Raw genomic sequence first — 21714 nt, 5'->3', positions numbered from 1 at the left:
GCCTTGCAAGTAGCATAGAATCCTCTTGATGAGTTGCATGTGGGTGTCCCGAGGCTCATGCATGAACAAACACACTTGTTGGACAACATAAGCGATGTCCGGACGGGTGAGTGTGAGATATTGAAGCGCGCCGGTGAGACTACAATAGTGGGTAGGGTTGGAAAGAACAGCGCCGGCGGTAGAAGATACTTTGGAGCTAGTATCTATAGGGGTGGACACTGGTTTGCAGTTTAACATCTTGGCTCGCTCTAAAATCTCCAAGGTATATTGTTGTTGGCAAAGAAAGAGACCCGAGGTGTTGGGGGTCACATTGATCGCAAGAAAATGATGTAGGGCACCCAAGTCGGTCATAGAGAATTCGAACTTGAGGGACCGAATGATGAGCTCTAAGGCGGTGGTGGAGTTGGCAGTGAGAATAATGTCGTCGACATAAACCAACAAATAAGCAATGGTGGAACCATGGTGTAGAATGAAGAGAGATGTGTCACTCTTGGAAGCTCGAAAGCCAAGAGAGAGCAAATATGATTGAAAGCGGAGAAACCAAGTATGGGGTGCTTGTTTGAGACCATAGAGAGACTTACGAAGAAGACAAACATGGTCCGGAAAGGAAGGATCGACAAAGCCCGCCGGTTGAGAGCAATACACCATTTCATTGAGATCACCGTGCAATAAGGCATTCTTGACATCAAGTTGATGGGTAGGCCAAGCTTGAGAGGTTGCAATACTGAGGACAACACGAATGGTTGCTGGTTTGACCACCGGACTGAAAGTTTCATCATAGTCCACACCCTCGCTTTGAGTGAAGCCACGCACCACCCAACGTGCTTTGTAGCGTGCCAAAGAGCCGCCCGTGTCGAACTTGTGGCAAAAACTCCATTTCCCCATGACCACATTGACACCTGCAGGCTTAGGCACCAAAGACCAAGTAGAGTTGTTCATTAAAGCGTTAAATTCATCTAACATAGCTTGTTGCCAATTGGGATCTTTGAGGGCAGATTTGTAGGTAGGAGGAAGTGGTGAGATAGCATGGGAGGTGGAGTCGACAAGGAACAAGCGCTTGGGCATGCAAAAACCGGACTTAGCGCGGGTGGCCATTGTATGATTATTTTTGGTAGGTGCAACGGGAATGGCACGAGGGGGAAGGCGTGGTAGCGGTGTAGTTGGTGGTGCGGAAGATGAGTAGGAGCTGGTGGGGCACACTGGTGAATGGGGCGAGCCAACAGGCGCGAAAGGCGAGGAGGATTCGGGGGAAGGTTCAGCGCTGCAGGATGGTGCGGAATCTGAGGAAGATTGCGGCAGGAGGGGACCGGGCGAAGTGCGCGGGCCAGGGAAGGGGGTGGCAGCGGTTGAGTGGGTGGTTGGGGAACGTGTGGAGGCCGCGAACGGGGTAGGCGAGTCGCGACGTGGCGAGTTGGGCGGGAAGGTGGGATCCGAGGGGATCGGGTGGGGCCCGGGCGTGTCGGGTGGAGGTGGGTAGGTTGCGGGATCTGAGATGACAGGGCGGGCAAGTGAGACCTGCTGGCTGGGATTTTCTGTGGACGTGGGGTTTTGTGACATGCATGTGGAGGACGGGGTATAAGGAAATACCGTTTCGTCAAAAATGGCGTGCCTAGAAACGATCACACGGCGAGAGGTGAGATCATAACAACGATATCCCTTGTGTTCCAGGGGGTAGCCCAAGAAAATATAGCGAGCCGAGCGTGGCGATAATTTGTGATCGTTGGTGGCATATAGGTTAGGGAAACACAAACACCCAAAGACACGTAGATGATCATATGAGGGATGGGAGCCGTGGAGAAGAAAATATGGTGTAGAATTGTTGATGGCGCGGGAGGGCCTTCTGTTGAGAAGGTAGGTGGCGGTGTGGAAGGCTTCGACCCAGAATGGGCGTGTGAGATGGGCTTGGAAGAGAAGGGAGCGCACAATGTCATTGGTAGTGCGAATGAGACGTTCGGCTTTTCCATTTTGAGGCGATGTGTGAGGGCAGGAGAAGCGATAGGCAATGCCGTTGGAGGAGAATAAGGAGCGGAGAGAAGAGTTGATGAATTCGCCGCCGTTGTCACACTGCATGCTCTTGATCACCACGCCGAATTGGGTATGAACAAATGTAAAGAAACATTGTAAGATGGTGGATGTGTCGGATTTATTGCGTAATGGAAAAGACCACGAGTAGTGAGTGTAATCATCAAGAATAACCAAGTAGTATTGAAAACCAGAAAAGCTTACAACAGGCGAGGTCCACAAGTCGCAATGAATTAAATCAAAGGGAGCGTAAGATTTATTAAGGGAAGAAGGGAAGGGAAGCCGGGGCTGCCGACCCATCTGACAGGCAGTACATGGAGTGTGTGGCGGCTTATTACAAGGGCTAAGAAAATCTTTAGCTAGGGAAGAAAAAGAGTGCGCGCCGGGGTGGCCAAGCCGACGATGCCAGATGTCCGACATGGAGGTGGTGGTGGTGAACGCAGCGGGCCACGGCGAGTTGTTGCCGAAGAGTGGGTAGAGGCCATCAAAGCTAGTGGAGATCAGGAGCACCTTCCGCGTTCGTAGGTCCTTCACAAGGAAACCAAATGGGTAAAATTCAATAGAGCAGAAATTATCGCGAGTGAATTGCCTAACGAAGATAAGATTTGGAACGATGGAGGGGGAAACAAGCACATTATGCAATTTAAAGGGAGAGGGGGAGGGTAGTAGAACCAGAAGCAGTAATGGGAAGGGACCGTCCATTGCCAACAAGTAGAGAAGATGGAGTAGAATGCTTTAAAGAAGAACTGGACGAGGTCAAGATACCTTGGTTGCTGGTGATGTGGGAGGAGGCGCCACTATCGAGGAACCAGTCGTTGGAGGGGGCGGCGGCGTGGTGTCCACCGTGGCTGTAGGCGGCGTTCAGCATGGCGAAGTGGTCCCATGAGGGCGGCGGAGGAGGATAGTACATCGCCGACGGGTAGTGGGGCGCAGGAGTCGGTGGAGCCGAGTGCTGGACGGGGTAGGCCTGTGCATGGGAGCCCGAGCGCGGACCGAGAACGCCCGCCGCGTTGGGGGGCACCCAGCCAGAGCGAGGAGCGGGAAGGGCCATCCCATAGGGCGCGAAGTAGCCGGTGAAGGGCGCCATGGGAGGACCCGCGGACTGGCCGCGCCCTCTGTAGTCGCCACGACCGCGGCCATGACCACGCCCACGACCGCGGTCACCACCTTCACCCGAGCGGTCGCCGCGGCCACGGGCAGGGGGTGCGGCGACGGGCCCGTGGTACGCTCATGGCCACGGTCGCCGGAGCGGTCCCCGCGAGAACCACCAGTGCCCGAGCTGCTGCCAGTAGAAGAGCCCCCGTTCTGGAGGGCGAACACCGAGGTGCTTTCCTCAGCGGAGTGTTGCGCCATGGACTCCTCGGCCAGGTGATGCGGGAGAGCACGACGTCGAATGGCAGCCCCTGATCACCGAGGACCACACGGATGGTGTCGAGGCGTTTGTCAAGACCGTGGAGGAATTGGGTTGTGAGATCAACCTCGGTGATGGCGTGCTCGATGTCGGCGAGACCATCTGTCAGGTGTTTCATGCGGCGGGCGTACTCCTGGACAGAGAGATCGCCCCGCTTAAGGTTGCGATATTGCCTGTTGAGGATCATGAACCGGGCGGCGCGGTTCGAGAGGAAGTAGTCATGGATCTTCTTCCAGAGGGCGAACGTGGTGGTGGCGCCGACGACATGGTCCACCATGGCATCAGAGAGAGTGGCGTAGATCCAAAGGGCAACATGGGCATCAAGTTCAAGATAGGCGGCATCGGCATTGGGTGGCGGGGGATGTTCGATGAGGTAAGAGACGCCGTAGCGAACGAGGACCATGATGAAGAACGACTTCCATTTGTGATAGTTGTGGTCAGCTGGGTTGAGAAGGAACTTGATGTGGTTGGTGATGTGGTCCCGGTAGATGGGGAGGAGAGACGCCGGAGAGGATGTCGGAGGAGGGGGCGCCGGAGCACTGGAGGAGAAGAGCGGGGCGAAGCGCGATCCAGAAGATGCGGAGGTTCCGGAGGAGTGCGTACCGAAGACGAAGGAGGGGGAGGAGGCCGCCGAGGTGGCGGAGGTGGTGTCAGCGGCACTGGTGTCGGCGGAGGTGTGCGGCGCGGCCATGGAGATGTCTTGATGTCTGATACCAAGTTGGAGAGAATAATGTTTGCCTTGATAACATCAGTTACAGAATACAAGATTTATACATCAGCGAGGCGCAGTCACGCCCTACAAAATAGACACGCAGGCCCTGGCGTGATGCGATCCATAATTACAGGAGTGCACAACAATAATCCCATTACAGCCTATACAAATATCTAACAGCCTTAAATTCGTAGTAAGATAAGAGGACGACTTGCTAGCTAGTTTTTACTTATAATCTATTATTAAATTTATGTTTGAGATTCTACCAGCTGAACCAAAAACATGTTGCTCTGGATTATTCTGCAGATGATGTATATCATGCCAAGACAATTTTTATATCTGAAATATACATCTATATCTAGAAAAAAAATCATGTAGTCATAGAAACACACACTAGCACATTTTAAATTTAGCAAGATGAGACACACAATTTTAACACATACAATGGTACATGAATTATATCAATGACGCACCACTAATGACCACTGAAGCTAAGAATAGGTACAAAAATAAGAGTGAGAGGGCCTTAGAGTAATGGAAATGGAGGGAAAACATGAAGGGAATCCCAACTTCTCGGTTTTTACCTCAGTTGGAGGCGAGAATTCATTTTTGTGTTTCCTGATGTCTCCCATTCCTATTACTCTTAAGCACAAATTCTTTTTCCTTTTCTCTTGCTTTGTATCTTTAGCGTAGAAACCAAATACTATATATGTACACATACTCGAAGTGAGATTAGAGAAGTGAGCAAGGAAGAGAGAGAGAAAGAGAGGCCCTAAGGGCATCTCCAACGGTAACCCGCAAAAAACCTTCCGCATCCATCTGCGGACAAGGGGGACTAGTTCTCAGACATAGATGCAGGAGGCATCTATCCAACGCTAGCCGCATACGTCCGACCAATAATTCGAACCAACCGGGTGAAATTTGATCAAACCGGACGGTTTTCATTCGGTTTGAATATAATTTACATAAAAGGTCGATATTTCGACCGTTTAACTAAAAATTAGAAAAAACTTAAACCCTATATCGGATGACCACCTCGTACGCGTGGCCATCCTGCCCTGCGGCACCGCCGTCTCCGTCGGTACCGTCGACGATGGCGGTACGACGCCGGAGGGCTGCGGCAGCCTTGTCAAGCGGCTGACTGCCGCTCGCGGAGTGCCTGCCCGCCACTCCGCCTCCTGATGCGTCGTGCGGATTGCCACCGCAGCCACTACCGACGTGGCCTTCAGAGCCCCGACGGTGGCCTTGCCGCGACCGGCATTGGAGGAGCAGTGCTAAGCGACCACTCCTTGCCGATCTTGGCGAGCTCGCCGTCAAGGCGGCAGCGACGCCTGACGGCCGTCTCCATGGTGGATACGGAGCGATCAAGCACCCACGCGGCGGTGAGGTCTGGGTCGTTGCGGACCCAGTCTGGTGCCACATCGCTCTTGCGAACGTGGAGCGGCGACTGGCATTGCGCCGATCGTACTGCTCGTGCTGCTGAGTCGTGCGCTTCGCCTCAGAGACGACGGACCTAGAGCCTGAGGGACCGCTAAGGTAGTGGAGCTGGCGTCTCCGTGCCTTCTTGATCGCGGGCGGCGGCTCCTCCTTGACGGCAAGACGGCGAGAACGGCACGTCGATGCGGTCGTAGCAGCTGCGCGGCGGGGACGCAGGCTCGTCCTTGACGCGGCGTTCGATCTGGATGACGCGGTTCTGCCAGGGCGTGGCCGGCTCCTCCTTCACCGACAGGAGCATGGATGCTTGCTCGGTCTTGACATGGTGGCGGACAGGCCGACTCCTCCTTCACGCGAGCCGGGATGGTGGCGACGACCCCATGTCAAGGAGCGGCCGCTTCGTCATTAACCCGACCTGATAGATGAAATCTTCATCCGTTAGAGCGGCCTCCTTGAGGAGTTGGGGCGGTGCCTGTTCCTCCTCGTCACCGGAGGAGATGGCGATCTCCTCCTTGGTGGAGGAGCCGACCGCCATGGACGCTGACGGGCCCGGAGAGCGTCTGTGGCGGCACTAAGAACCCCAGGTGGAGGAGCTTTCTCCTACTCCGCTGGCCGGCACGGAGCACCACGACTTCGGCATTGTCGCAGCTTGGGTCGAAAAGGGGGAGGGAGGGGCTTGGGGCACAGAGACGGGGGAGGGAAGGGGGCCGGTGCTCGAGGGGGGAGGTGGTGCATCTCTGTGCAACTTCGGCGCACAAGTTAAATAGCCACGACGAGGACCAAGCGAAGGATCGGTCAGTAGCTTCAATGCGGCGCGGCGGCTGGAGTTGGTTCCTCGGGAAGCTGCGTCCGCATTAAAGCGGCGGCCGCCAAGAGATCGTGTCAGTCAGTGCCGCCCTCCCTCCCTACGGTCATACCACGACATCAATGCTGGACTCCGCGTGCTCTGGGCCGGCATGAATGTGGCGCGGTAAGCGGCGCGTGCATCGGAAGGAAAGCGTGGGAGGGGCGGGTGACGGGTTTTTGGTTGGCCAGGGTAGTTAGAAGCGGGCTTGGGATCGGTCCGGACTCCCGTAAACCTCCCCCCTGTTTGTCTCTAGTTTGCGGAGAAATCGCGTCTGAACCGCTCCGCGGACCGATACAAGTCGGCATTGGATAACTTCCGCGGTACGGGAATGGCCTGCTACTCTGCCTTCATATCCGCATTGCCAGCGTCCCCCCACATCCTTCTCCTCCTCAACCTCCTCCTCGTCCTCCACCTGCTCCAACTCCTCCTCCGGATCCACTGCATCGGAGGTAGCCCCACGGTGATCCGGACTTCGCGTCTTGCCCGAATCTTCTCAAGGAGCTCAAGCTGGCGGTCTGGCGTCAGAAATGGCTCGCTCCTCACCGGGCGGCGTGGGGGTATAGCTACTAGGCGGACGGGTGGAGTGAAAAATGACGGCGGCAGCAGACATGCGGAGGAAAATGTGGATGGTAGGATTTCGGTGCCGCCGGTCGACTTAAATAGTCGGGCTAGGCACTACACGGCCTGCCGGAGCGGTGCCACGCGGCGCCACCGGTTCGACAGAGGAGACGAGTTTCGGACCACCGGGTTTCCAGACGTTTTCGTGGCGGACCCCTTCGTCAGTCCGACGTGACGGGCATGCCCGGGCACTCCATATTCACCCCATATTTAAACTGGATATGAGGAGTGCCGGTCAGCCCGGACGTTTGAGGTCTGTTTGAGACGTTCGTCTGAGTCGAGAAAACGTGACCGGACGGGATGGCCGAGCGTTTGAGGCTGGTTTGGAATGCCTGGCTGTAGATGCTTTAAGCTCAGTAGAGGTGGCCTAACATTTTGAGTGGAAGGAAACTGCCCGTGGAACGCCTCTAATATTTGTTTCTGCGCTAGTGTTTATACCACACATGCTCATATGTATATATCTACAAAATATATGTTAATATTCGTGTATTGATGCACATAATAGCAAGAAAATAATTTTCTGTATGATATTAAGGGGTTTAGGCAAATTATTTTCTTCATGAAACTATTAGATTTATAACATTGTGATATAATCCTTCCACTTTGTAAATATCTTGAGACACAGGAAGCCAACTAGAAGGTATTTACCTGGTCAATTTCGTTCCATAGACTATGGACGACTGTGCTTGCCGTACCAGGACTATGCACGACGCCCTTACGGATCGCACCTGGATTCGGGATACCACCGGCGTCCTCTCCGTGCATGTGTTGTCGCAGTTCCCTGTCCTCTTGGACTCCCTACGCTACAGCACGACGTCCCGGACCGTTTCATCTGGAAGTGGACTGACTCTGCCGCCTACTCCGCGCGCTCCACCTACCATCTCTTCTTCGCTCAATTGGAATGCTGGCGTACCTGGGCCCCGACGAAGTGCAAGATGCACGTATGGTTAGCCATGCAGCGGCGCATCTAGACCGCCGATAGGGTGTTGTGCCATGGCATGGAATCCCACGTGGCTTGTCCACTTTGTGATCAGGAAAATGAGACCGCAGATCATATCGCCGTTCAATCTTCAATGCACCCCGGTCGACAAAATCTGGTCCAGGGCTGTATATGCCAAGGACCCTATTCACATCCTTAACATCAAGCTAAAAAGAATTAAAACTCACTTCAAAGGATGGGGGTCTAACAAGTTTGGTAATGATAAGAGAAGAAAAGAAGATTTAAGGCTGGAGTTATCCTTATTAGAAGAGTTGGAGAAGGATGGCCCCTTGACTCCTGAAATGTATAGTAGAAAAATAGATATTAAATTTGAGCTCCATGAACTCCTTGTGAATGAGGAGATCTTTTGGTTACAACAATCACAGGGCGCTGACTGCTCAAAGGTGATCTTAATACTGATTATTTCCACAAGATTGCAAATGGGCGTTAAAGAAAAAAAAATACTATGCATACGCTTAAATGTGGGGAGGTGGAGATTGAAGGCCCTGAGAACCTTATTTCTCATGCTACTGAATATTATAAAACTCTGTTTGGCCCTGCTCCGGGTAACCAATTCCATATGAATCTTGATATATGGAATGGTGATGAAAAACTCAATGATGAAGATAATGATGATCTAACTAGAGAATTCTCTAAGGACGAAGTGAAAGGCACTCTTTTTGCAATGGAGACCAATAGGGCTCCTGGGCCAGACAATATACCTGCAGAGTTTTACCAACACTGTTGGGGCATTATCAAAAAATGATATCATGCAACTGTTTGTGCGCACGCGGGGGCGCTTGATGTTCAACGCCTCAGCTATTGGATTATAACCCCGTTACCCAAAGTATCAGGGACGGATCGTATTCAGCAATTTCTCTCAATATGTCTCCTTAGATGCCCATATAAGCTCATCACAATGGTTTTGGACTGTAGAGTAGAGAAATATGCTGATAAACTCATCAACCCTACTCAAAATGCCTTTGTCAAAAGCAGAAATGTTATGGATGGTATTATGTCACTTCATGAACTTCTCAACTATATCCATGTTAAGAAACATGTGGGTGTTGTACTTAAGCTCGACTTCGAGAAAACATATGATAAGGTTGGGAGTTCTTGTTGGAGTGTCATAGACTTCGAGGATTTAATAACACTTGGTGTGATTGTATTAGGCAAATCTTATACAATGGCACGGTGAGCATCAAGCTTAATAACTCTATTGGGCCTTATTTCCAAAGTGCTAAATGGGTTCGCCAAGGAGGCCCCCTCTCGCCCTTTCTCTTTAACCTTGCAACTGATTGCCTAACTAAAATGATAAAAATGCCCAACAAAATGACCTCATTGTTGGCTTAGCTTTTGATCTTATTCCTAAAGATGTGGCAGTCTTGTAGTATGCAGATAACACCATAGTATGTCTTGAACATGACTTAGACAGAGCTGTCAACCACAAGTTGTTGTTATACTTGTTTGAGATGATGTCTGGATTGAAGGTGATTTTCAAAAAAGTGAGATTCTTACCATTGGGGTGATGAAGAGATTGTTAAAGAGTATGCTGAACTCTTTAATTGTGAAATAGGTTACTATCAAATACCTTAGGATGCCAGTGATTTTTACCTTCCTTAAAGATTCTGTTTGGGAGTTTCTCGTGGGGAAATATCTCAAACATTTTGATGCTTGGGTGGGCAATGTAGCCTCTATGGGGGCAGACACACTCTTCTGAATTCTGTGCGTTCCCAATTATTCTCATATCATATGTCGATGTGTCTTATGAGCAAGACCTTTATGAAAAGGTTGGATAAACATAGGAGAAAGTTCTTTTCACTAGGTTGTAACAAAAAAAAGATACTACCTTGTCAAATGGAATAGGATCTATAGATCAAAAGAAAAAAGAGGCTTTGGTACAAAGGACCTTAGAAAACAGAATATCGGCCTCATGATGAAATGGTGGTGGAAACTTGAAACACAAAGGGGATTTGGCAAGATATACTGAAAGCAGGATATCTTTCTAATAAGTATGTGGCTAAGAGCATCTCCAGCCGCGCCCCCAGGAAGGCCTCCCCAGGCGATTTTTTCGCGCCGGTGCTGAAAAAACGGTTCAATCGCGCCCCCAAGAGCCCGATTTTCGCCGGCCTGGGCCGAAATCAGCGTCGGCGGATCCAGACCGAACCCGACGCGCTGGGGGGCACCCGGGGGCGCCGGGCGAGTGGTTTTGGCGCGAAAAAGCCGCGGGCCAGCCGCGTCAGCGACACCGCACCTCGTCTTCCCCCAACGCCTCGGTTCCCGCGGGGAATCAATGGCAAGGCTGCCGCCGCCGGTCAGCCCTGCCATTGATTCCTCACGGGCGGCGCATCACGGGACGGCGCGCCGACACCTCCCCTCCCTCGCACGCGTCCACACGGGCGCGGCGCGGCTATATAAGCCGGTGGCCTCGCTCGCCTGTGGCCACACCAGCCCAGCCCTCGCCGCCGAGCTATACCTCTCCCGAGCGCCGCCGCCCAGCCCCTCCCCTCTTCCTCCCCTCCCCGATGGCCGAGCGTTTCCCCGGAGACGAGGCGGCGGCCAACGGCTTCGGCCGCCGCACGCTCCGCGAACAGGAGTCCTGGCTCCTATTCCAGGCGAACATCCCGGGGCCGCCGGACATGCGCACCAGGCCGACGGGCTGGAGGCTCGGCAAAGGGGAGTGCCCATTCCCCTGTTGCCCGACGCCGTGGCCAAACCCACCTACTTCGCCGAGGAGGTCGACGCCGTGCGCGCCTCCCTCACCGCCGCCCAACTCTCCTCCCCCAGTACGCCGCCGACAACCATGTGACTTGGGCGGCGTACTTCGAGCGCCGTCAGCAACAGCGGATGGCGTCCACCAACAGCGCGGCGGTGGTCAGCGGCCTGAAGAACAGCGAGGGGCGCCACCTGTGGTGGGGCGTCCCCGGCCGCACACTCGAGGGCGTGCTGACGCACCTCGAGGGCGGCAACGACCCATCGTTGGCGTATCCCCCGGCGAGGGCGGCTGCCCAGGCGCACCACCGACGCGACGGGCCATGGGTGCCAAGGAGGTTCGGCTCCTTCTCTTCTTCCTCCTCCTCGCGCTCTTCCTCGCACTCCTCCGGCACTCCGGCGCTGCTCGGCGTCAAGGCCAAGCCCGCGGCGGAGTCGCCGCTCGGCCGGCGCACTCGCAGCGCCGGCATCGTCATCAACGAGGGCGGCCGGTGCGCCTCCTCGTCGGCTCCTCCTCCGCGCTTCGTCAAGCCAAAGACGGAGCCGAGGCTCGCCGCCGTGAAGACGGAGCACGGCGAGGTCGAGCGCGACGACGACACGACCCTTGAATGGGCACGCCAGGACTCCCTCAAGATGGCGATGGAGCGCCAATGCGCCGCCCTGCAGCGCTTCGCGGAGCGCCGCCGGGGCCGCGACGAAGGAGGAGTCGTCGTCATTGACGACGGCGACGACGCGCCGCCACCGCCACTAGTCCGCCATGGCGACGCCGGGTCCGACAGGGGCGCCCGCGTCAAGGAGGAGAAGGCCGACGACGAGGATGGCGGTGACGACGGCGACTACTCGGTGTTCAGCCAATTTCTTTTAGATTAGTTTATTATATATTTGCTATGTAATGAAAATCAGCGAACTTTGTTCAAATATATGCCCAAGTTGGCCGAAATTTGTCGTGTTTAGCCGAACTTCGCCGAACTGTGCCGAAATTTGCTATACTTTTTTTTTATTTTTTAAACACGCCTGAGGGCGGCCCTGGGGCCGACGGCTGGGGACCAACTCACCCCAGGCCCATTTTTTGCACCGGCTCACCCCCAGACGGCGATTTTAGGCGCCCCCTGGAGGGCCAACGGTTGGAGATGCTCTAATGTGACCCCTAAATTTTCTGGTTCCCCTCGTTGGAAAGCTCTCTTGAAGGTCAAAGAGTTGTATATGGGTGGTGGGAAAATAAAACTTGAGTCTGGCAATATGACTAGAGTTTGGAAAGATCATGTTAAAGGGTTGATCCCATTTAACATACAATTCCCTCAATTATTTGAATCTACACGGATCAAGACTGCACTGTTGATAGGTTTGGTGCAGTTGAGGTATCCTCCTTTTTATACGTCGCATATGTCAAGTGCGTACTATACAATAGCGTGAGATTTGTGACCATATCTCCGAGATATGACTCAAGACTGAAAATAATGTGGTTTTGGGGGGTTTAAGCAAGAGTTCCAATTTCTCGATCAAATCTATGTACAAGTGCTGGAAAGGCCTCTTAGTGGTTGTAACTTTAAGTGGACCTCGGAGGCCAAAATCCCTCTCAAAATCCAAATCTTTATGTGGCAGTTCGCCCAAGATGCCGTTCTCACTAGACAAGTGATGAAAGGAAGAAATGGCATGGTAATCATGGTTGCTCCTTTTGTAATGAAACTAGCGGTTGGGGCGCCACCGGGAGAGGAAGCTGGGCGGTGCTAGGAGGACCCTTTAGTGTATACACTATGTAATGTTATTGCATCATATTCTAAGTAACATGGTCAGCTAAGTGCAAAGTGTGATGAATAAGTGGAACAAAAGGAAACTAGTACATTGGTGTATGCCAAAAACTAAGTAATATAACATAAACACATTTAGTTGTCTATGTCTATTGTATGAAATGCACATGCACAGAGGACTGGACAGTAGCCCAGTGGGAAGGCCGTTGAGGGCGAATTTTCGTGATCTCACCCTGGTAAGCTTCTTCTATAAAAATACATCTTGGGTGCTAGTGCCCATGGATCTCATTTTGAAAAGAATTAGAGAATGAACATATGCATTTGGCACATGGGAATAAAATGAAATAAAAGACAAAGCACTATAGTGTCCTGAGTTGGAAGTCTCTGAGCGCTAAAATGATTTGCAATCATCTGTACGAAGTAGTAACTGAATAAACACAAGAAATTAAAGTAAATGAACTGTAAAATGTAAGTAATGAGCATTGGATGTAAAGGTAAGGCAGAGTTAGTGACGGTTGGGTGCACTTGAAGTCAGTGGCGGAGACAAGGGGGGGCGAGCAGGGGCCTGGCCCCCCCTAATGATCGAGCGATGTTGTCTAATTAGCGATACGAAAGCATGTAATCCCACGTATATCTATACTTGGCCCCCTATCTCAGCCTTAAGTTTAGAAAAGGGAATAAGGCCCATGTGAAGCCTACTAGCAGTCAGGTTGGGCTATTGGCTCAAGTCTCCTCCTTGGCGTTGTGTTCTCCTGTGATTAGTACGCAGAAAATTATCCGCAGCCGTTCCGTGCCCTAGGCCGCCCGGCCGCCTCTGCTCTCCCAGCCTGCTGCTGCTCTCAATCCTATTCTTACGGCAATGGCGCGACGCAACCTTCTTCAGTTGCCAAATCTTCCGGATCCAACCAACGGGAACTAGCCAAGGACACATGGTTTAACACATCACTACATCACACCATCTAGTAATCTCAATTCCTGTCTTGTATCGTTGTTCAAATTATACATCAGCTTTTTGTTGTTTACTTGTTTCGGTTGTGTGATTTGTGATGGTACGATCCTATCTTGTATTATCCTTGAAATAATGGTGATCATGATGCGAATTATCTTATATGAGTTCCTATTTGTGATGCAAATTTTTCCTATGTCGAACAGCTAATTGTGAGACTGCAATTCGACAGATACGAAGATAAAAGCGCCACGAAATGCCTCTATGATTAATTCTTTTTAAGCCGGATTCTTCAAGTTCTCAACCTACTGAATTGTTAATGATGCTGATGCGCAAGTTACAAATCCCAGTCGAATTGACACTCATAATAAGAATATGCCGGACATGGTAAAAGTTGTAGAATAAGAAAACAACATAACCCCAAGTTATCTGCAAGACCTGATAAACATTGTCAAATTGGAGCTACCACCGGACAAGGAAGATGAAGCTCCAATTTCTATATACACCTGAGGGACCATATCAGCGACAAAGTGCCCCTAAACACTCTAACTATTTATTTATCAGTTAAGCGCCGCCATATGGGAGACGAGTTACTTCGATATTGAATGATCTTACATGTTGAAAAAGAGTTAGCAGGTAATTTCTCTTGCAGTGAAATTACTAAACTTTTTCATCTTATTTGGCAATTGTAGAGGCAAATTTAAACTCATACAATCGTATGCATGTTTTTTAGTGTGCAACACATCAATATATAGTATGATTATAGTTATTTACTTTTGCTTCAGAAAAAAATGAACTTGACTTAGCCCCCCCATACCAAAATCCTGGCTCCGCCCCTGCTTGAAGTAAAATCGGCAAGGCACAATAAGAAAATGAGCAAATGTGTCATACAGTTTCAGATAAGAGATAGCCAACTAAACAGGAAGAAACTCAGAAAGATGGCTACATCCAGCATCAACAGTTGTTGCAGACCAAGAAGATCCAAGGAACCTTTTCATAATGCTCCATGTAATCAAGCTTGGAGTGAGCTGATGAAAGAACAAACAAACTAACCCCTTTACCGAGGAGGGATGACCCGATGTGTCTATTTAAGAACAAAGTTCAGAGAAACAGTTCATTTGGAATGGGCACAATCAGTACTTCAACTTTGATAGTGCCACCACATTATATATACACGTGCCAGAAGGAACCAGCAAAGGCGTCAGTCGCGCTGTCCATCCCTTCTCTACATATGAAGTGACTGATGGCCTACGTGTTAGCTGGCCTCTCTCGAAGATCTTGTAAAGCTTGTCTACAGAAGCAATCTCCATAGGTTCAAACACAGCTCACTATCAGGATGTGTTGATGACGCATCATCTATTACAAAAAAGGGTATCTCACACAGTTCTAGTGGTCGCACTTGAAGTCATGCCATTTTTTTCCTACTCACTGTCAAAAGAAAGTTGGATTGCCTACTCGGTACAATGTCGCATGTATGTGGCTTGGTGATTGTTGGGCAAAATTACTTTGGTTTGTATTACCTCCATCCCAAATTACTTGTCTTAGATTTGTCTAGATCACGCTGAGAGGACTTAACTCATGCAACAGCAGCATACTTTATATCATCATTTCTCAAGTCTTCTCGTTGTCTTCCTAAAATAAGAAAATTGAATCGAATGTTACAACGTGATCATTTGTTTATAAGAGAAGCGTTGCCATAATTTAGTACAAACCTTAAGCTTTCCTCGATGAGCTTGTAGATGCCTCAGCCTCCTGCTGTGGCGCGTAGCGCGTTCCGGTTCCGGGCTAGGACATGCTCCTCCTGTACTGAATTCACTGGAGTTTCAGTTGACTGGTCTTCAAAGTCTTCATCATACTCCTTATCAAGTGTGTCTTCGTAAGCGTTCACCTCAACCCGGTAGCGCAGGATCCCTCCTATCCCACCATAGCCCGTACAGAACTGAGATCCTGTGTGTTGTTTGTGATAAGCTCCAGCGTGCAACCAAACTGCCGATAATTTTCGGCAAACCACTCCAACAGCAAGGTCACCTCAACCACCTCCAGGTCTGCAGATGTTGCCTTATCCTTGAAGTTGCCCTGATCTGCCTCCTGTGCCGTGTTGAAGTGTTGTACCACAGTTTCTCCTGTGACAGAATTCCTTGTTTCTTCATACTTTTATTCATCTCATGGATTCTCGTTAATCTCAAAATCATCTTGTTATGATTGTCTGGTACTGATTTTTTGAAGAATGGAATCACATGGCTTATATAGACCACTCCTTCCCTGCCAGCCCTCTGGGATTTTCAACAAATACCTTGTAGGCGTACATAATCAAAATCTGCACAAGCAAAGACAATAAGTTCTGGGAGCAGGGCACTGGAAAGAGGGGAAAATCAAGAAGTTGTGAGGTTAATCTCCTTACTTGTAAATGATGTAGCCCTCATGTATGAGGAAATGTCGCATGGACAGGAACAAGACGTGCTGGATGATGGTCCACTTGCGTTGAGCCCATGCCGCCTCTGGTTGTGCAAGCAGCTCTTGATCGATGTCGTCTTCATCTGTAATGGAATGTACGTTTAGCCCCAACAACAATTAACTCTGAATGAACATGTAGCTGTAGCATCATATATAATGGATATATCATGATCAAATTTAAAACACCATATGTAATGAACGGGACAGAATAATAAAAGGAAACCTACATCATTTCCTAGAGTTAACATGAACTCTGGAAGGCGATCCATATCAGGGTGTACTGATCAAGCACAACAGGTAATACACAGTATCTTAGTGTTTACACGCAAACAAGCACTATCTTCATTAACAGAGCGATACTACAAGAATCAAACAATCGAGCCGTAACCCAAGAATCAAGAAACAGAAAAAATATGCAGGTGGACAAATAAAAAACTTACTATGGTCTTGTATCAGTCATGTGTGTGTGGAAAATGATTTAAAAAAAGTAAAGGTATCACTAAGACTACAATATGTACCACTAATCAGAAATATACGATGTGACATGTTGAGCACTATTACTCAATCAAGCAATTAGACATGACCGCTAAATCAAAATAATCAAAAGGTAATTACCGTCCTCTTGTATCAGTCACCATATATATGAACGTACTCTCGTAATTACCAAAATGGTTGCCCATAGGTCGACTAAACGTGGGATCAAATGGTTCGTCCAGATCCATCATATCATGACTGTCAGGTATAGAATTTTGATGAATTCTGGCGCGGAAAATCATACAGCTTGGTTACATTTTGTAAAGAGAACTCCATGGGTGTTGAGCCACAATAACATTTCATTTCATATATACAAAATAATGTAGTAAGCCTCACAAAGTAAAATATCATGAAAGCTAGTGATAAAGGAGTTGATATTTAAGGCCACTTTTAACTTGTGAGAGATATCAGGTTGAGAACTTCACACCAATGTTAAGCTAGGGAACCAATAGTAGTGACTTAGTGAGTTCATGCTGTCTCAATACCCAAATATTTAATTAAAAAAATGGAACAACTCTACCAGGGTGCATTGAAAATAATCATATACTTTTGATCTTAAAAATAACCGTATGCTATCAACCATAATACCTGAAACTGCGAGAATAAAATTTGTCTATTACAGAAGACATAGTGCAAATGTATCAAACATATCAGTCCAAATTGTAAGCATCAACAAATTCACTTTTTCGCTGCTCCCCATAGGCTATACGATCTGAATACTGACGAAGTTACATATACAGTAAGAAACGCAGAAACAGGAAAGCTATTTGCAATCTCGATACCTCTCGCCTGATGTCGTCGCCAATGCCTCTGTCATCCCCAGGACGCTCCTTAGGCGTTCTGCTTGCTTCAAGCTCTCAAAACAACACGCACCTCACACCACACAGAGGAAACACGAAATGAAGCGGTCATAAATCAAATGACGACTCCCCTTTCCTCTTCCAATTTCTTGAGTTTCTCACCTGATAAACAACGACGAGATATATGTGGTGAAATAACAGTCAAACAACTAAATGATATCCCAATGTAAATAGCTCAACTCTTAGCAGAAAGTAAGCAGGCAACAAAACAAACTGTATGACCCAAGGCAGCTATGATGTTAAATAAACCTATCTGATTATTCTAGTTGTTATGATGATAAAAAATCACATTTAATTGATTCTATTTGCTGGGACAATAGATGATCCTATTTGATCCCTTGATTATGTACTTGCACATTTCTCTGTAATTTCCTTGCTATCTGCACGCCATCATCCTAGTTGATTAAATACACATTCCGCTGCATCGATTTTAACTAAGAACAAGGAATCCAGCAAGCAACAGCAGGCCAAAACAAGGGAGACAATCAGGTAGAATTGCAAAGTAATGAACCTTGAGGCATCCAGGTCCCCCTGACAGAATCACGACGCTTCTTGCTACCGAAGGCGGTATTGATCCCGATCACCACAAAAAGCCTTTTTCCTTTCCTGCCTTACGCCATCTGCACTCTCAAGCAGAACAATTTCTTGAGATCTGATAGTCTGACGTATTTTCATAACGCAGTGAGCGGTAGTAATGAAAATAAGATGCAAATTCAGTAGGATATTCATGACAGAGGACCTACATGTAAGAGAATACAATAAATAAGATGCCTAAATGGTAGCAATTTTTATTTCGTTGATTTTCTCATATTTATGCTTCTATTCCCAACTTTCAGACCTGCCATGGAAGACTGACAGCAACACCAGCATGTGTTAGTACAGAGAATAGCATAGATGCCAGAAAATTACGTGTGGTTATTGTCAACAACCTTCCTGTTAAGAAGTACATCAACACATTTCCAATAGATTGCATGCCATACCTCCTCCTTTGTTCTACGGAGAAGCGGGAAATCAAATTACAATATCTAAACAGACAAATGCATGAAAGGTAAGACAAGTTTACAAGAAACAAATGGCACTGCATGCCTTGATAGTCAAGGTACAGTTACAGAATAAAGGACTGCACAACCAACAGTCAAGCAAACTTGGGCTACCCAGGAAGTAAGGCTTGGCCGGATCCCCAATGTTCATGGTGACATAATAATGCCTGCAGAAACAACACAGAAATTTGTGAACAAGCAAATCCTGAAAGAACCGTGAAAAAACAGAGGATGCAAACTGAAAAATAGTTCAGTTGATCCCTGTTAACTCACACAACACACCATGTGATAGCAAAATTAAAGGATGACAAATGTGAATTTCCGATGCATGTACAAGCTAATCGTATGTACGACAACCTTGATTGATAAACAAAGCCATCTGCTGTCTTGTCTTACCCATGACCTTCTTGTCGTATTTCTGAAACTTATGGTTTTTATTTGTAGGGAAACCTTTCTGCCAAGTTATACATGACTATCAAAGATCAGTGAACTGAATTCAAAATTTACAATTTGTAGAGAACAAAAAATGATAGGAATAACACAAGACACAGAATGATACTACAAACAGGGGATACGCAAATGTCAATCATCTGAACATAAGCTCTAAGTAAATAAAGGAACATTAATTCCTGTTTTGCCACCAGCTCCTTAGACCAATACTCAGTTTTATGTGAGTACAATTTTTTAACACGTGAGGATCCTTTCACCAAAATGTTGACTACATAAATAAAATCAAACAAGAGCAGTGAGTTTACCATGATGGCATCAGTAGTGCACACTCGATGTTCTCGTTTTGTTTAAATTTTGAGTGTTGGCGAACTGGAGTTGAGCATGCTTGGATGTTGCTGAACTTTCATCAAACACCTTCTAGGTATAAACAAAAAAGAACTTGCACAAATAAATAGAGGAGCTGAAGAGAGAAGGTAGGAGGCAAGGGGGAGGGAGATTAGACTGTACGACGGGCAGGGGCATAACCAGGTGCGGCACCTCAATTATAAACATCTAATCAAGGTAGTATGGTACTACTAAACCATCTGTACTACAGAGCGCTTATCATCATACATTCCATCTGGTTAACTTCCTCATACTCGAGATATAGAAAATGCTTTAACATCATCAGAGTGTCTCCATTTAACTTTTTTTAGGACAATGTGTATCGGTGCAGACCCAGTTCACAAAATCAGAATACAAAATTTATCATAACAACAAAAGCAAATACACAAGTATCAGTTCTCCATAGGGAAAAAATGGTGGCATCGAAGATCCAAACGCAAGTGAGTAGCAACTATTAGCAAAAGCAGCAACAATTTTATATCTGTTTTCATAATTAATCTTCAATGGGAAGCAATACAATAGGATATCATGCAGTGCAGCAACCATGTACATAGTTGTTCTTATAAGTGAATTAACACATCAGAAAACCCTTCAAACAAGAGATTAATTTTAAGGCAGATATCCAATGAAATCATCAATGTATGACCCTCCAGTTCATGAGTGTTTTTCCTGATTGAATATTGAATGGAACACCAATGAGAAAGCAGAGCTATTACCTGTACTTATGTCCCAAAAGTTGTGATCTAGTAATGGAATTATCTTCCAATAACTCCAGTGCACACTCCAAATAACCAAATTCTTCCTCCACTGTGCAACTATCCATGAACAAACACACTTCTTAATGATGAGCAACCCTACTCATGGTCCTACAAATCAAAATGAAATATCGACTTAAGAAGGGGAAAAGTACGCCAATAACTTTCAGATATAGGCATAGGCATAGCTGGACCAACCAAGATGCAAGATTTACTTATATATAAATCCAATTATAAAATCAAAATGTTTCTCGGCAATCTTTCCAGGAGCAAGGTTGCCAGCTGAGTTCATTTCAGCAAGAAAAATTAGCCCTCTTCCTTTTGGTAAACCATTCAATACCATAACACATAAGTACTAACACTATTTTGATACATGAAAGAATTTCAATCCAATAAATTAAACTAATCTCCATCAGTGCTAACTGATGCCAATAAATTAATAATCACTATTTTCTACTTCCAGAAACCCCCAAACATGGAACACGAGCATCAAATTCGCACCCAGATTACCCAAAAAGAATTGGCCACCCTAATTAACCTAATACACCAAATCAATCAGGTTTACTCCCAAGAATCAGAGCAAAAATGGAGGTAAGGATGAACAAGGAGATGTGTGGCAGGAGGCACATACATGGTGGAGAGACAGTGGATGAAGATGCGGACGCTCTCGGCGAAGACAGCCATGGCGTCCTTGTCCACACCGCCACCTCTCTTTGACGGTGTCGGCTACGGCGACCCGGGTAGGAACCATGTGTTCCTGTTGCTCGGGGCCGGGGACCACGCTGGCGTGGGCAACGGGTGCGCGCGCTCGCGTTGGAGATCGCCCTAGCCCACCTGGTGCGGTGCAGCTCGCCTGGCCTGCCGTCGTGCGGTGCGGCTGCGACCCGGGGCGGTTGGAGAGGCGGAGCAGTAGCAGAGGAGATGAGAGGGAGGCGGACACCGCTGAAGAAGCTCGCCTCCGCGCCCGCACGCCTCGGATCCGGTGAGGGGGAGGGAAGGAGGTCGCTGATGAGGAGAAGGTAAGGGGGGAGAGAAGGGGGTGGGGTGGCAACCATGGAGGAGGTCGCCGGTGGTGGTGGTGGCGGCGGCAGACGAGGGAGGGAGAGGGATGTGCGGATGGGGAATGAGGGCAGGGCAAGCGAACACATTTTTTTCTTTCTTCTAAACAATGGAAACGACGGGCCAATCCTTTGTACCCACATGGATGCAGCGACGAAGCGCCCCTTCTGCACACGTTAATGTTTTCCGATTGAGACTGCCACCCACCTATTTTTTACTTGTATAGTGGACCGAGTGGTTTGGAGATCTGCTGTGGTGGTGCTAGGGACTGACTATGCCCCAATAACTACTAGAAATACAATGTATGGTGTCATAAATTTCTTCCTAATGGGGCAAAGTTTCATATGGTTGGTCTTGCTGCTCTGACTTGGGCCATTTGGCTAGCTCACAACAGGGCTACATTTGAAAAGAAAATGATCAAATCTTCTTTTGAGATTGTGTTCTCTGTATGCTTTTTTCTCCTGTACTTGGCAGGTCTTCAACTGAAGGGGGATGCGAAGAAGCTACGATCCGGCGCTGAGATGATCAGGTTGGGCACCATGAATTTGATGAGGCTTTGTGAAGCTTCCAGGCTGCCGATCGAAGGATTAGACGGCCCATCCTTCTGTTGATGCGTTGATCAAAAGGAGAGTGAAAAGTTTGGGATTCAAATATGCTGCTGATTTGTCAGGGTCTTTTGCTACTGTTTATCGTATTTGGTCTCCTGTACTTGATGGTCTCTTTCCGTCCCCACTTTGCTGGGAATGTTG

At 48.3% G+C, this 21714-nt stretch overlaps 1 long non-coding RNA gene across 22 annotated transcripts; it reads right to left on the bottom strand.

The window, feature by feature from the left end:
* Nucleotides 1-14390: 14390 nt before the first annotated feature.
* LOC123189254 (uncharacterized) lies at nt 14391-21079 on the bottom strand. Of its 22 annotated transcripts, XR_006495680.1 has the most exons (10): nt 20538-21079; nt 19868-20017; nt 19073-19181; nt 18207-18771; nt 18021-18128; nt 17789-17897; nt 17200-17379; nt 15831-15966; nt 15142-15746; nt 14391-15061 (listed from the first exon to the last, which is right to left on the bottom strand). It is a non-coding gene; the product is annotated as an uncharacterized lncRNA (long non-coding RNA). The 22 variants fall into 22 exon arrangements; XR_006495669.1 differs by having other exon boundaries at nt 17789-18484; nt 18675-18771; nt 19073-19184; XR_006495662.1 differs by having other exon boundaries at nt 18021-18771.
* Between the last annotated feature and the right edge of the window lie 635 nt (nt 21080-21714).

Source organism: Triticum aestivum, chromosome 2A (assembly GCF_018294505.1).
Source record: "Triticum aestivum cultivar Chinese Spring chromosome 2A, IWGSC CS RefSeq v2.1, whole genome shotgun sequence".
Lineage (NCBI taxonomy): Eukaryota > Viridiplantae > Streptophyta > Magnoliopsida > Poales > Poaceae > Triticum > Triticum aestivum.
This window is presented reverse-complemented; position numbering and strand designations above follow the sequence as displayed.